The 15,129-nt window shown below is 46.0% G+C and overlaps 1 protein-coding gene across 4 annotated transcripts in view; it reads left to right on the plus strand.

Annotated features, from left to right (window-relative positions):
• Nucleotides 1-15,129, plus strand: part of FRMD4A (FERM domain containing 4A) — a 573,140-nt gene that overhangs the window by 280,229 nt on the left and 277,782 nt on the right. The window lies entirely within an intron of this gene.

Consider the following 15,129-nt stretch of genomic DNA (forward strand, 5'->3'; position numbering starts at 1 on the left):
TGCTTGTTGGTTTTAAGAAATTCGATGTCTGTGACTGAAATTTACCTTGAAATACATTTAAATAAGCCCCCAAGTGATAAATTTTGGATGTTCAAAAATATAATACCATGCAATCAATGCACCCATCCTGTCATGTGCTATTCTAAACTTCTGTAATGGGCACTGGATCTGACCCTACATGCCTGACCATATAGATAATCACTGAAATGGTGGTGGTCTTTACAGTGCACTGGCAGATGGAAATGTGCAACTTTTGTACCATATTTTGTCTTGCTTGTACCGCCTCTACATGTATCAAACTCTCTAATTTACACAAGGCAAAGAATGCAATTAGTCTCCGCATCCCAAAGATATTGGATGAAAAGCTTTTGAAAAGATAATGGGCTACAAACGATGTTGTTTAGTCACGCGAACGCACTCTGCAACCCAGCTGTACTTTTGGAGTATATTTAGAAGGTGTAATTAGGGTTGTGCACGATTTGAAATAAGTAAGCAAGTCTCTTAAATGAAGTTTAACCTTGTCTAAGTTTCCAACAGCCGTTCTGTAAAAGCAAACTCGGGCTTCAGTGGGACCGGAAAAGCTGTATCTATTTTCTCAGCAGATTTTTGCGTCGTCGAATATTAGGTAAACTCCTTGTGAAACAATAAATAAGGACAGGGACCCTGCAATTCATGCAGTTATGGTATGGAGGAAGGGTCTGACCTTTTGAGATTTCCATACAACACAAGTACCAGTTATGATCTTCTTTAGAACAGGTGGTTGCTAAGTAAGTACGTTCTTGTCTCTTGTCAGCTCAACCGCAGTGTTTGGGAATGCCCTCCCTGCCTCCAGCCCACTGATGGGGTAGAGAACAAGCTACACTTTTTTGCAAAGAGAAACTCTTCTAGGAAGGGTGTTGTAGTTTACATCCTTGCTAGGTCAGCATTTCCCAAAGCAGTACCTCATATTAACACCTTAGTAGAGGTCCTCCTTTCAGAACCACTCAATCCACATGGCTGCAAAAGGTGACCTTGTAGTGTCGTTTCTTGATTTAACAGCAACAGGGCTTTATTTATTCTCGGACTAAAAATCATTTTAACCAAGGGAGTGAATGCAGCAGTTGTTCAGCTCTCTGACCACCCCTGCTGGGGTCTGTACCCCATCCTGTATAGGTTATAGCTTATCAGGCTAGTAAAATGTAGCACAGCATTGAGAATGTGTGTCTAGTGGTGAGAGCAGGGCGCAAGGAGCCTAATTTTAGATTGCCTCGCACCTTGTCATGGCATTTACATTCAGGACCGGCTCTAGGCACCAGCAGAGCAAGCACATGCTTGGGGTGGCACATTTCCAGGGGCAGCACATTCATAGGCGCCAACTTTACCTGGCACCAGTGGGTGCTCGCCCCCTCCCCCACCGGCCCTGCCCCAACTCTGCCCCTTCCCCAAATCCCCGGCCCTGCCTCCTCCCCTGGGCGTGCCGCATTTCCACTCCTCCCTCCCAGGCTTGTTTCGCACAGCAAGCCTGGAGGGGGGAGAAGCAGAGTGGCACTGCGCTCAGGGGAGGAGGCGGAGCAGAGATGAGCTGTGGGGGAGGGACATGGGAGGCCTGCAGGAAGTAACCCTCGGGGGGGGGGGGGGCAGAGGAACCGCTCCCTGCCCCAGCTCACCTCCGTTCCGCCTCCTCCCCTGTGTGCGCTGCTGCTCCGCTTCTTCCCCCTCCCTCCCAGGCTTGTCATGCAAAACAGCTGTTTCGCGGCAAGCCTGGGAGGAAGGAGAAGCGGAGCTGCAGCAGTGTGCTGAGGAGAGGAGGCGGAGCGGAGGTGAGTTGGGGTGCGGGGCAGGGCGGGGAGCTGCCAGTGGGTGCAGAGCACCCACCAATTTTTCCCCAGGGGTGCTCCATCCCCGGAGCACCCGCAGAGTGGGCGCCTATAGGCACATTTCCGGAGGCGGCACATTTCCAGGGACAGCATTCTGGCCAAAAAGGGGCACGGCCAAACATTTTTTTTGCTTGGGGCAGCAAAAACCCTAGTGCCGGCCCTGTTTGCATTCATGCAAAGTGAATGTCGAAGGCTGCCAGATCAGTGTCGAGTGTATTGCCCTCCTTTTGTACTGATGACAAGAACTGTGCAAGGAATGGAGCAATAGAGAATCAGGCCCTGTGGGTAAGGAACCTGTGTCCTATTTTCCACTATGTGATCTTGGGCCAACGTTTCTATAAAGTGGCCACTACTTTGGGATGCCTCCACTTTTGGGTGCCTGATTTTTAGAGGTGCTGAGAGCTTGCAGGTCCCATTGATGCCATTGGAGATCTGGGTGCTCAGCCCCTCTGAAAATCAGGACAAGACCTGTCCTGAATTGGGCCCCCCAAATTAGTGACTGTTGGAGCCGCAACCTCTCTGCATATATTATAGACATAACAATTCCCTACCGCCTCCCACCTCAAATGGATGTTGTGGGATTTGATTCACTGTAAGTGTTTTGAGTGGCTCAGACAAAGAGCACAAGTTCAGAATGTTCCCTTTGGAATGATCCATGAGAAGCTGGCAGATTTGCTTCTCCTTTCTGAGCAAACTCCCCAACATCTTTCATTGGCTGGCCTTCCTTCTGCACATTTCTTAGCCATGTTGTCTCGACTCTAAACGAGTGGTTGCATGTTGTCCCTGTGAGAGTTGCGGAGGCTCACAGTATTATACACACATGCATTGCGAAGACTTGGGAAGTTAGATGAGAAGAATCACAAGCTGCTTTCTCCCCAGTCTTCCATTAATGGATCTTGATGCATCCCAAGGTGGGGGGGTAAAACAACCCAGATTGATCAGGAGGGCCCATATCATTGTGCATTTGCACCACTTGAAAGTGTAATGCGTTTTTTTTCCATAAGGGAAATCAAGTTGCAAGCATTTCAAAAGCAGCCTCTTCTTACCAGACCTATTGAGCACCCTGGCTTAGAGCAACTTCTGGTGTTAGCAGGCAGGGACTGGAGTGAACAATTTTTGAAAGAAAATCTCTCTTGGCCTAATGATTGACAGGCCATTGCAGGAGGGAGGCTTTTCAATTCTAGGTCACAATTGAAAATGGTTCCTCATAATATATCAAGTTTCCTGCATTTGAGGCGCTCTGCAGACACTAATCCTCACCGCACTCCTGGGAAGGACAGTCAGGAAATATCATCATTCCCATTTGGCAGGCCGGGGATAGTCCCGTGGAGAGCTGCCCATGGCCACACAGCGTAGGCATGTCAGAGCCAGGATTAAAATTCAGGGCTCCTACCCCACAGTGCCTCCCTTTGAATACCTCCCCACCCGGCTCCTGATGGAAACCACACTCGGGATTGGGAGGGTCTCTGTTTTTCAGTATTTCCACCAGAATGGTTGGAAACCTCCCCTTTTCCCAGGGGGCTCTGCTGTAATCCTGTGTCCTCCTGTAAACTTTCCAATGTACCAATGACAGCAGCTTCCTGGGGAAATGATTCACCGCTGTTGCAAGTGGGGGGATCCTTGCCAAGAACAGCAATAAAGACAGAGGACGTTGATTTCTTTTTCACTTATTTCTTTTATTTTTAAAGACCTTAATTTGGATCCAAGGCCCGGTTCCCGTGGTTTCAGTCAATTGTGTTCGAGTGAGCTTTTTAAACTGTCTTGAGCCGGATCCTAAACTGGCGTCACTCCGTTGAAGTCAGTGGAAGGAGAAACTGATTGGCGCGCCAGCAGCAGATCTGACCCTGCCTCCTTAAAGCATCACAGTGAGATCTGCTGGCCAGGCATTGTGTTGCAGCCAGCACTAACCTCTGAATCCTTTTCATTCCCAAGCATCTTGAACTTCTTTTTTATTATGCTAATAATAATCTAAGACATTTACTGTGGCCTATTTTCTGATGTTTAGTCTGAAGGGAAAGAGCAGAAAAATTAAAACCAGTGATGTAGACAGGCTGTATCCATTTTACCTGTAAAGAAAGAGAGGGGGAGAGAATCTAATGAGCCCTCTGAACTCTCCCTACAGCGCCTATTATTTCTATGCTATCTAAAAAGCGTCCGCTGCAACTGCTTTCCCTCCCCCCAGAATTCTGTGAGCAAAGTCCAAATCCATAGGCATAATTTTGGGTAGCCTGCCTGAGATGCCCCCAGCATACCTTGTTTTGAGAAGAGGAGTGCTCAGCCCTTTCTGAAAAAATCAGGACCTGTTCAGGTAACTCAAGGTGAGCACCCAGAAATAGAGGTATCCCAAATCACTAGTCATAAGAACATAAGAAGGTCCTTACTGGGTCAGACCAAAGGTCCAACTAGCCCAGTATCCTGTCTTCTGACAGTGGCCAATGCCAGGTACCCCAGACGAAATTAACGGAACAGGGAATCATCAAGTGATCCATGCCCTGTCACCCATTCCCAGCTTCTGGCAAACAGAGGCTAGGGACACCAACCCTGCCCATCCTGGCTAATAGCCATTGATGGACCTATCCTCCATGAATGTATCTAGTTCTTATTTGAACCTTGTTATAGTCTTGGTCTTCACAACATGCTCTGGAAAGGAGTTCCACAGACTGACTGTGAGTTGTGTGAAGAAATATTTCCTTTTGTTTTAAACCTGCTGCCTATTTATTTCATTTGGTGATCCCTAGTTCTTGTGTTATTAGAAGGAGTAAATAACACTTCCTTATTTACTTTCTCCGCACCAGTCATGATTTTATAGACCTCTATCATATCCCCCTTAGTCGTCTCTTTTCCAAGCTGAAAAGCCCCAGTCTTATTAATCTCTCCTCCTATGGAAGTCTTCCATACCCCTAATCATTTTTGTTGCCCTCTTCTGAATCTTTTCCAATTCATCTTTTTTGAGATGGGGCAACCACATTAGGCCACAGGTCCTCAGCCTGCAATCTTTAGTTTGGGTATGTCTAACATTGGAGCTGGAAGATGTCGTTTCCAGTTGGAGAAGACATACCCACGCTAGCTTGCTAAAACGAGATGCGCGGCTGTGGTCAGGCTAGGCGCCCCAAGTGCAATTCTGCCCAAGACCGTAAGTATGTACATAGGCAATTAGGCTGTCCCACCGCTCGCGTCACTGCAGCAAAATGTGTATTTTAAGCGCGCTAGCTCAATCAAAGCCAGCATGAATAAGTCTGTTTGAGCTGGAAATGACACCTTCCAACTCCCATGTAGACATATGCTTAAACGCTGACCGAGGTCAGTGGGAGTTTTGCCCAATCCGGGACTGCAGGATTAGCCCCGAAGTCATGCTACGCTGGGAAGATCCTTTGTTGCTCTGGTTCCTTACTGACTGTTCATGTAGTGTGTGCTTTTCCTGATTGCTGGCAGGGGAGGCCAAGAAGCCCTAGCATAGAGAGGTCTCTTGTCCTTAACCTCTTGTCCTGGAATGAACTAATCGAGCCTGGTCAGATCAGGACGAAGAGCAAAATGTAATGTACTTGCATTTTTTTCCCATGACACTTTCCCAAGCAGAGCTCAAGTGAACATGAAGTCACTACCGATATATAATAATTTAAAATAATCTCTTCTCTAATCAGAATTTTTTTTTGAGAATTCCAGTGTTTTTATTCTGTGTGCATTTTAACCACTGTGCTGACAGCCCAAGCATGGAGCCAGTTGTGCAATCAACTGGGTTCCCAGGGGAACTTGCCCATCAGAACAATGTCCCTTGTCCAACTGGATGCCTGTCCTGGATGACATCAGGTTTTCCGTACTCTACATGTAGATCTACTCAACAATGGAAAACATAACGCTGGCTCACGCCATGCAAAAAAGGGGCAAGATATCCTATAGCCACAGTTAGAAACCCTTTGCGTTGGATTTCAGTTGCCCTACAATCCCTTAGGCCACTTCAGCAGTGTGAAGGACCTGTAAAGTACTCCGTGGAGAGGAGATCTGCTAATCAGCCTAGTCTATGGGCTTTCCTAGATGGCACGGAGCTGGCATGGAGACCAAGCCTATGAGATTAGGGGTGGCCAGAGTGCCATTGTGCTCCAGCTATTCTTGGCTGATGCAGTGGCCCTTAGGGGAACTGTTACTGCTGTAATTTATGCCCAGAGCCAGGCAAGCTCCCTCACATCCCAGAATACAAGGAGACACAAAGACAGCAGAAAGCCACCTTTGCTCCCATCCCTCCATTCCTGCCTTAAGTGGAACTGGGGCAGGACATTGAATCAGGGACAATGTGATAAATTGCAGCTGTGTCAAAATCTGTGTGGTTTTATTCACGGGGTTGGTACAATCTGATATTCGATTGTAAGCTATTTGGGGCAGAGAGATCACCATCTTGTTCTGTGATTGTACAACACCTAGCATAGTTGGGCCTTGTTCTGGGACTTGAGCTCTGGGCCACTGCCACCCTACAAATAACAAATGTAGTGATCTTGTTTTGGTTCACACCTCTTTGGGTTTCTGGTTTATGAACCCCAAAACATTAGGCAAATTTAACCAACATTACCAAGTTTGCCACCTGAAACCATAAGTCATCCCCGGTTCTCACACAACAGAGCTCAGGCCAGCAGAGGGTTCATGGTCCCCAGAGAAACTCAGGTTGTGGTGCAGGTTTGTAGTGATTCCTAAAATGAGAGGACCTGCAGGTATGTCCTGGTTTTGTTACAGGAGTTTTACCACTGAGCCAGAATGCCGACAATAGGCATTGACAGCCCATGCAGCCTGTGCATCGCACCCAACCTGCCACATATAGATTATATCCTACCCCAGACACTTGAAATTCAGAGTGTTTTAAGTTCTGCAGATCATATTCTAGAACAGAGCTTATAACAAAGAAGTCTCTGGTAGAAAAGCACTATATCTTTTTGGTGTAGTCAGATGTACAGATAGGAGCCACCCTTGTGCTCAGAGCTCTGCACTAACCTGTGAGAGGCATGAGTTTGACCTACCAATGCAGGTTTTTATTTCCCATGCCAAGAATAGCATGCAGGCTGCATGCCCTCCTGATGGTAGGAGTTGGGAAGGGAGTGCTTTGTGTGGCTCTGCAGTTCACCATTCTGGACAATCTAACAAGAGTGTTGGTGGGTTCCCAGGGAATCCATCTAGCTCTTCTGTGCTTGAAGGAAGGTCACTCTGACACAAGGCATTTTGGGACAGAAGTGTTAACTAATGGGATAATGTGGGTAAATCTCTATAGCAGAAGAAAGTCAATTAGTCTTAGCTAATTGGGAGAGCTTGCTCTAGTAACTGAGCATAGGGCTGGGAACCAGGAGACTTCAGTGTAGCCTTGGTCAAGCCAACTAACCTCGGTGCTTCACTTTCCCTGATGGCAGCTTTCCACAGCTCACAAGGTTGTTGAATAGATTCATTTGCTGATGGCAGTGCACTGTTGAACCAGACCCAAACTCTGATCTCTTGAGGTTCTCCCATCACTAGTTAAAACCGCACTTGTTGGGCTGTTCAGCGTGATGCCCTCAACCTGTGTGCATGTCCCTTGTTAAGATCAGTGGACCATGCACTGCCAAGATCTGTATGCTGATGTCCAGGGGAGTTCCCTGTGTGTATTGAAGACAGTTGTATGTAATCAAGAGCTGCCTATGGCCCATTGGGAAATGTTTTCATAGTAGAATAGTGACAACGTAAAACTGAGTTACAAGCATGGATCAATGACGTATGTGGCCCAGTGGGAGTTCCATGCTTAGAACGAGGCTGTGCTGTGACCTTACTGGAGTCAGGCATGTGAAGTCAGATAAAGATATGGTTAAAAGGGATTTGTGCTCCTGGACTGAAGCAGTATGTGTCCTACAGAAGAGGGTAGTGAGGGTAGTGCCATGTATGGCAGATGGGAATTGCATGGATGGAGGTGCAAGGGCAATACTCTTCATGGCGCAGTAGGAATTGCATGGATGGAGTATATGGCCCCGAAGCAACAAATGAGGAAGGTTTTTTATTTCAACTGATTTGTGTTATGCAAAGCTGTTCAATTGGCTAACGGTTAGCCAGCGCGTGATCACTCTTCTTTTCATATTACCCCTGTGTTTGGGCAGAATTGAAACTCTCCAATTTTCCAACATTTGTTTTTCTTCGACTCCTGCAGTACTTTTAAAACACTGCCATATCCTTCAGCTGCAAATGATTTGATCACTCTTGGCTTTGTGTGATCTGAATATTTTCTTGTTCTCTTGTTTCACAGCTGTGACCTACTTAATTGCATGCAGGAAGCGAACCCCAGAATCATTAGACATTCTGCTTGGTTTGAAAAAAGGAAAAGAAAAAAAAGTTGTGTGCTGCTAAATATGAGGATGTCCTTAATAGCAGGAAGTCAGGTTCCAGATAACAGCAGCAAACATTTGAATTCTTTGTGCATCAAGATAAAAGGAGAGTGAATGGTATGGATGGTGTTGGGGGAAGGGAAATGGCAGCCGTTTTGAGACAACGACCAAAATGGGGATGAGTCATAAATTTCTAAATCATGGGCATAAATCCTGTCTGTTGGCGATGGGTTTTAACCCTCTGAACAACTTCCATCTGCTGTCTGTGAAGACAATGAAGCGACTGAATCATGGGTTCAGTCTGGCTGCTTTCAATTTGTTTTCCCCTCTTTTCAGAATTTATTAACAGCCAACCTAGAAAATGACTTTGAGTTTCACTGCAGAATCACATTGCAAATCAGCAGGTTCTAAGGCTGAGCACAAGGGAGTTTAGTAACTTCACTCCACCTCCACAATTGATTCTTTGCTGCTATTTATACTACTTCTCGAAACTCAATACATTGTGCAAATATTATGGGATGGAGGGGGAGTCAACAGCAGTGCAGAAGTAAGGGTGGCAATACCATGACCCCCTCTAAAATAGCATTGCAACCTCCCATGACTCGCTTTTGGGTTGGGACCCCCACAGTTACAACACTGTGAAATTTCAGATTTAAATATCCGAATCCATGAAATTTAAGATTTTTTTTTTTAATCCTATGACTGTGAAATTTACCAAAATGGAACATAAATTCTGTAGGGCCCTACGTATACAGTTTGTAAATCAGGCTATGTCTACGCTACCGTGGTAAGTCGACCTACGCTACGCAACTCCAGTGACATGAATAACATAGCTGGAGTCAACATACCTTAGGTCGAGTTACCACGGGGGGTCAACAGGAGAAAATCTCCCATCAATTTACCTTACTCTTCTCGTCGGGGGTAGAGTACAGGGGTTGACTGGAGAGCAATCTGTTGATTTGGCAGGTCTTTACTAGACCCGCTAAATCGACGACGGTGGATCAAACTCAGAGCGTCAATCCCGGCTGTAGCGTAAACCTGCCCTTAGTTTGGGATCCTTCAATTTAAAGCAGTGTTTCTCAAACTAGGGCCGCCAATTGTTCAAGGAAAGCCCTTGGCAGGCCGGGCCAGTTTGTTTACCTGCCACGTCTGCGGACACGGCAGGTAAACAAACTGGCCCAGCCCGCCAGCGGCTGTCCCTGAACAAGCAGCAGCCCTAGTTTGAGAACCAATGGTTTAAAGAATCTGTGTCAATGTGAGCTATATTTAGTACTGCCGCTGTTTACTGTATAATTGTAGGAGAGCAATTAATGGATTTCAAGGCCAGAAGGGACCGTAGTCTAGTCTGACCTGCTTTATAACACGAGCCAGAGAACTTCCCAAAAATAATTCCTAGAGCAGATCTTTAGAAAAACATTCAATCTTTATTTAAAAATTGTCAGTGATGGAGAACCCACCATGACCCTTGGTAAATTGTTCCACTGGTTAGTTACTCTCACTATTAAAAATATATGCCTTGTGGTCAGTCTGAATTTGTCTAGCTGCAGCTTCCAGCCATTGGATTGTGTTATGCCTTTCTCTGCTAGATTGAAGAGCCTGTTATTAAATACTTTTTCCACATGTAGGTATTTAAAAGCTGTAATAAAGTCACCCCTTAACCTTCTCTTTGTTAAGCCAAATAGATTATGCTCCTTCAGTCTATCACTATAAGGTATGTTTTCTACCTTTCATCATTCTCATGGCTCTTCTCTGACCCGTCTCCAATTTATCAGCATCCTTATTGAATCCAAATGCAGGGGTAAAATAACCTCTCTTCTCCTACTTGAGATTCCTCTGTTTATACATCTAAGGATCTTGTTAGCCCTTTTGGCCACAGCGTTGCACTGGGAGCTCATGTTCAGCTGACTGTCCACCACAACTCCCAAATCGCTTTCAGAGTCGCTGCTTCCCATGACAGAGTCCCCCATTCTGGAAGTATGGTTGACATTTTTTTTATTCCTAGAGATATGTTTATATTTATCTATATGTTAATATGCATATTGTTTGCTTGCGCCCAATTTACCAAGCAATCCAGATTGGTCTGTAGCAGGATCCTGTCCTCTTCATTATTTACCACTCCAAATTTTGTGTCACCTGCAAACTTTATCTGTGATGACTTTGTTTTCTTCAAAGCCATCAATAACAATGTTAAATAGCATAAGGCCAAGAACCGATCCCTATGGGACCCCTCTAGAAACACACCCATTTAATGCTAATTGCAATTACATTGTAGGCTTTTACCATGATGAGCACTTAAATGTATCCTCCATTTAATATCCCCACCACTCTAAAGTCTTTGCATCAAGTATTTCATAGCACTCCACAAACAGTAATGAATTAATCCAGTCAGGTAGGTAAATATCATTATCTGTGTTTTCTAGATGGGAAAATTGAGGCACAGAAACTTCGTGACTTATCCCAAGGTCACTCCAGAAACCTGTGGTACAACTGGGAATAGAACTCGGATCCCCTGACTTTCTATCCCATGTCATTACAATAAGTCCCTCCTTCCTTTCTATGACAACGGGGAAATTTGAGCCACCCCTATCCTTCATTCTTTGCAGTGAAAATGTAAGTCCTGATCGGCACAATGAGGATATTTTTAATGATCGTTTATAAAGAACCTCATAAACATGAAATGTGTCAACTTTGCATAAGTAAGAATGGACTTTCCAACAGGGCTAACACATGAACAAGATCAAACACATGAGAAATATGATCAGTTGATTTTCTAAAATATCTTTTCATGTACTGCTCAACCCCCTTCTGGGAACAGAAGGAACTTTGTGTTGGTCCCTGAATGCAATGACTGTTATGAGTGGGTCACATTCTGTCAAAACACTTAAAATAGCTGTAGGATGAGTTACAAGAAATATCTGTACTGAAGCAGGCTCTTCAAGCTGTATGCAAGCTTGTGTTATCTAGACTTCTAGAAAGCTGTTCACTAAATTACCCATCCTGCCATGGGGCAAAAATGTAGACTTTTTTTTATGAGCTAGCAGATTTGTTTTCCATACCATATGGTAGTGTCAGCTCAAAGATACCTGTATATAGCGAGGCGGTGGGGTGCCCCCCACCCTGCCAAGGGAAGAACCTCCCCAGACCTGTGGCCTGTGATGGGATGTTAGATGGGGTGGGATCTGAGTTACCCAGGAAAGAATTTTCTGTAGTATCTGGCAGGTGAATCTTGCCCATCTGCTCAGGGTTTAGCTGATGGCCATATTTGGGGTTGGGAAGGAATTTTCCTCCAGGGCAGATTGGAAGAGGCCCTGGAGGTTTTTCGCCTTCCTCTGTAGCATGGGGCATGGGTCACTTGCTGGAGGATTCTCTGCACCTTGAAGTCTTTAAACCACGATTTGAGGACTTCAATAGCTCAGACATAGGTGAGAGGTTTATTGCAGGAGTGGGTGGGTGAAATTCTGTGGCCTGCGTTGTGCAGGAGGTCAGACTAGATGATCATAATGGTCCCTTCTGACCTTAGTATCTATGAAAAGTGGGTGGAGCCAGCAGATCCTGCACCCGCCCCACAGAGGTCAAGGCGCAGGACAGGAAGTATAAAAACCCAACCCCAGAGCTCACTTGGGCAGCAGCCGCCGGAGAGACCAGACGCCTGTGGCCTGGCTCCGGCTTGGGAGACCCCGGCAATCCGTGGCCGACCAGAGGACTGGCCGGACCGGCCAATGCCTGATGCCCACCGTGGCACAGAAGAGCTGCCAAGCCTACCCATTGCCGCCTACCCATTGCCACCTACCCGGAGAATTGCCAAGCCTACCCATCGCTGGTACTGATGGTACTGGAACCCTCCGAGGACACCACCCTGACCCAGGTACCCTACGAGGGGGAGTCCAGAAGTAGCCCGGGGGCAGCCGACCCTAGTCTGGCTGCAATGCTGCCAGAGCAAATGTCAGTGTGTTATGGCCAGGATCCCCACTGACACAGCAGCGGGTCTTCTGCTGCTGCTAGGGCCCCAGGCTGGGACGCAGTGGATTGGGTGGGCCTGCGTCCCCCCTGCCACCCACCTTGCGGGTGGCAGTCTCCCCCTTTCCCTGGTCACTAAAGCCAGGAGCCTGGGCTTACATTGAATTATTCGCTCAGCGCCTGCCTGAGGGCCTGAGCTTCACTGTTTGTTTGCTGCCCTGCCCTGACCCAGGGCCCAGGCTTATATTGAACTGCTTGCGGGGCCCTGCCTGAAGGTCTGGGCCATAGACTGGGTATTCCCCAACCCAGCAGAGAGGGTGTAGTGAGGCGGTGTGGTGCCCCACCACCCCACCGAGGGACGAGCCCTGGCGGAGTTCCCTTACACTGCAATATAAATGCAGAATCAATCCTACAACCCTTATTTACGTGGGTAGCTCCATTGATTTTTTTGATGGTTTATGTAAGACACTCTAGTATGGGGATGAGCACAGTATAAATACATAAGTGGGTAGATTTTAGTGGGACGACTTGTAAGCATAAGAACTACATGACTGCCTTCTAAGTCGATAAAGGACTAGGCAGTGACTTTCTATTCCATGCGGAAGCTTTTGCCAAAGTCCGATATGCTCAGCCATCAGGCAGAAGTGTGCCGTTTCAGCCCACCTGCCTGGTGAGGTCCAAACACAGGTTTGTAGCCTAGCGATAACAACGCTGAGTGTGGCCAGAGAGCAGCTACAGGAAGTGGGTGAATATTATGTAGGGAAGAATTTATTGCATTAAGTTTGCCTCTCTTTCTGTTCACAAATAACCTGCGAGCAGATCATGAATTTCTGTTTCATTTGTCATTCAAGATTATTTGCCAGATAATTTCGCAAATAATTTTTGTGTAGAATGTTCATCTGAGATATTTGAAAAAGTGTTTGTTTTTTTGTTTGTTTGTTTTTTTTTACTGGACATCCTTGTCACATGACCTTGTTTCCATTCCCGGACTGGATAGGCGTAACTCAACATCAGGTTTCCAAAGTGAATACTTGCAATTAAGAACTTGCCATTCATTTTCCATTAATATTCTCCAATTGACACTTCAGATGTGCTGTTCCAAGCTAGATCCCTGACAGTAGCCACCTTCATTAAAATGTTCACAGGCAAGTAGAGTTTACTGGAAAGTCACCATCAAAACTTTCTTTTTTATACCAAACCTACATAGTGGAAGCACATTCACGTGAACAGTTAGGACAGTTGAACCAATACAGAAATATCTTTTCAGGATTCACCTCGCTTTGCATTCCACCCAGCTTTAAATCATACTAACTTACTAACACAGCTTAATTCAGCAAACAAAATACAGTTTAAGGATATGATGTATTGTCCCAAAGAACAAGACAAATGTCCCTGTAGAAGAGGAAGAGTTATGAGCATTTATAAACCTGCACACAAATAGCTGACGTTCACATAACTATGATAATACAGAGCACTTCTGTAGTATTTTGCATTTTTCAAGGTTGATCAATATAGAGGACACAAATAGTAATACATTTTCACTCAATATTATTGTAATGTGGTATGTCAGGCCATTATGGAATATATTGGGCCATGTTGTGCCATCCATTTTAAAGAACTCCTCCATGAAATTGACCAGGAATTCTGAGTTAAAATCTATAGCATAATAGTTAAGCGATTATGGGTAGTTTGCATAATGCTGGCAGATCTTTGGGGAAATGTTTCTTGGAATGGTGGTTTTGCCTGTTATTCTGGAGAGATTAATCAGAAGGGTCAGTGCCTGCTTTGTACTTTTTCAGGGTCCCAAAATATTTTTATACACAGTAATACAAGAATATTTCCAAATATTCTGGCTCCACTAAGACAAAAGTAAGGGTTATGAGCCAGATCCTGTGGCCATTATGCCCAGCTAGATTTTGATCTTGCGCTAGTATAATTCTGGAGTAATTCCACTGATGTCAGCAGAGTTACTCTGGATTTACATTGGTGTAATGGAGATCAGAAACTGGCCCTCGGACCTTACTTGATAAAAACTCTCCATGGGCCAAATCCTGAGGAATTTATTTGGGCCTTACTCAGTTCTTGTACTCTGGCAAATTCCTATTAACCTCCATATTGTTCTCCCAAGATCTGCATACACATGGGACCATCCATGTATGTATTATCCCCCTCCAAAACTGAAGGGGAGGTCAGTCACCTCCATATCCGTATTTCTCCCTTCCCAAGACCCATTGGAGGGAGTAGGAGAAGAAGGCAGAATAGGCTGCATTTGGGGGACTGGGTTGTCCTACGCTGGGCAGGAACAGGTATATTCACATAGTCCTCTCCAATGGCCCTGTGCAGAGTCCCCAGGAAAGGTAACGCAGCCTGGAGCACTATTATCTTTCCCTGGGCTATCCCTCCATGATTGACACACACACCCCTTTATGGTGGTCACCTTGGGTAGCTGGGAGGAAGCAAGTCTTTGGTAACCTGGCTCCATTGGAGGTGCACTTCCAGGAGGGAAGAGGTGGTGGGGCAAAAAGCTCTAGCTTCCTGCTGATCCACTGGGGTAACACGTCAACCTTTTGGGGGCTCTATCAGGTTTTGAGACTGGGCCTGCTCACAGAGCAACCCCCTCCCCTGATGACAACTGGGGAGCAACCTAAGAGAGGATCCTTCTGGAAACTTCCTCCCACTCTGCCTCATCCAGCAGTTTCTACCACAGGATGAAAGACCCAGCCCTGAGGAAGCTCCCCTCAGGATTTAACGCAATGTTTAAGTTCCAATTTATTTCAATGAACTGAGCAACAACTTTTCATGTTCTGGATCAGATCCAGGCTCCAGGGCACCTTCTGAGGTCTGAGACTGAGTGTGTGTAAAACAGAAAGACAGGTGGGCTGGCTCCTTCTCAAAGCATTTGGTCAGGACACACTTTGCTTGTCCAATATTGTTTCTGTACATTATGCCCCTGGACACTGAAATGGAAACCAGAGGGAGAGATCATCACA

This window comes from Lepidochelys kempii, chromosome 1 (genome assembly GCF_965140265.1).
Source record: "Lepidochelys kempii isolate rLepKem1 chromosome 1, rLepKem1.hap2, whole genome shotgun sequence".
Taxonomy (NCBI): Eukaryota; Metazoa; Chordata; order Testudines; family Cheloniidae; genus Lepidochelys; species Lepidochelys kempii.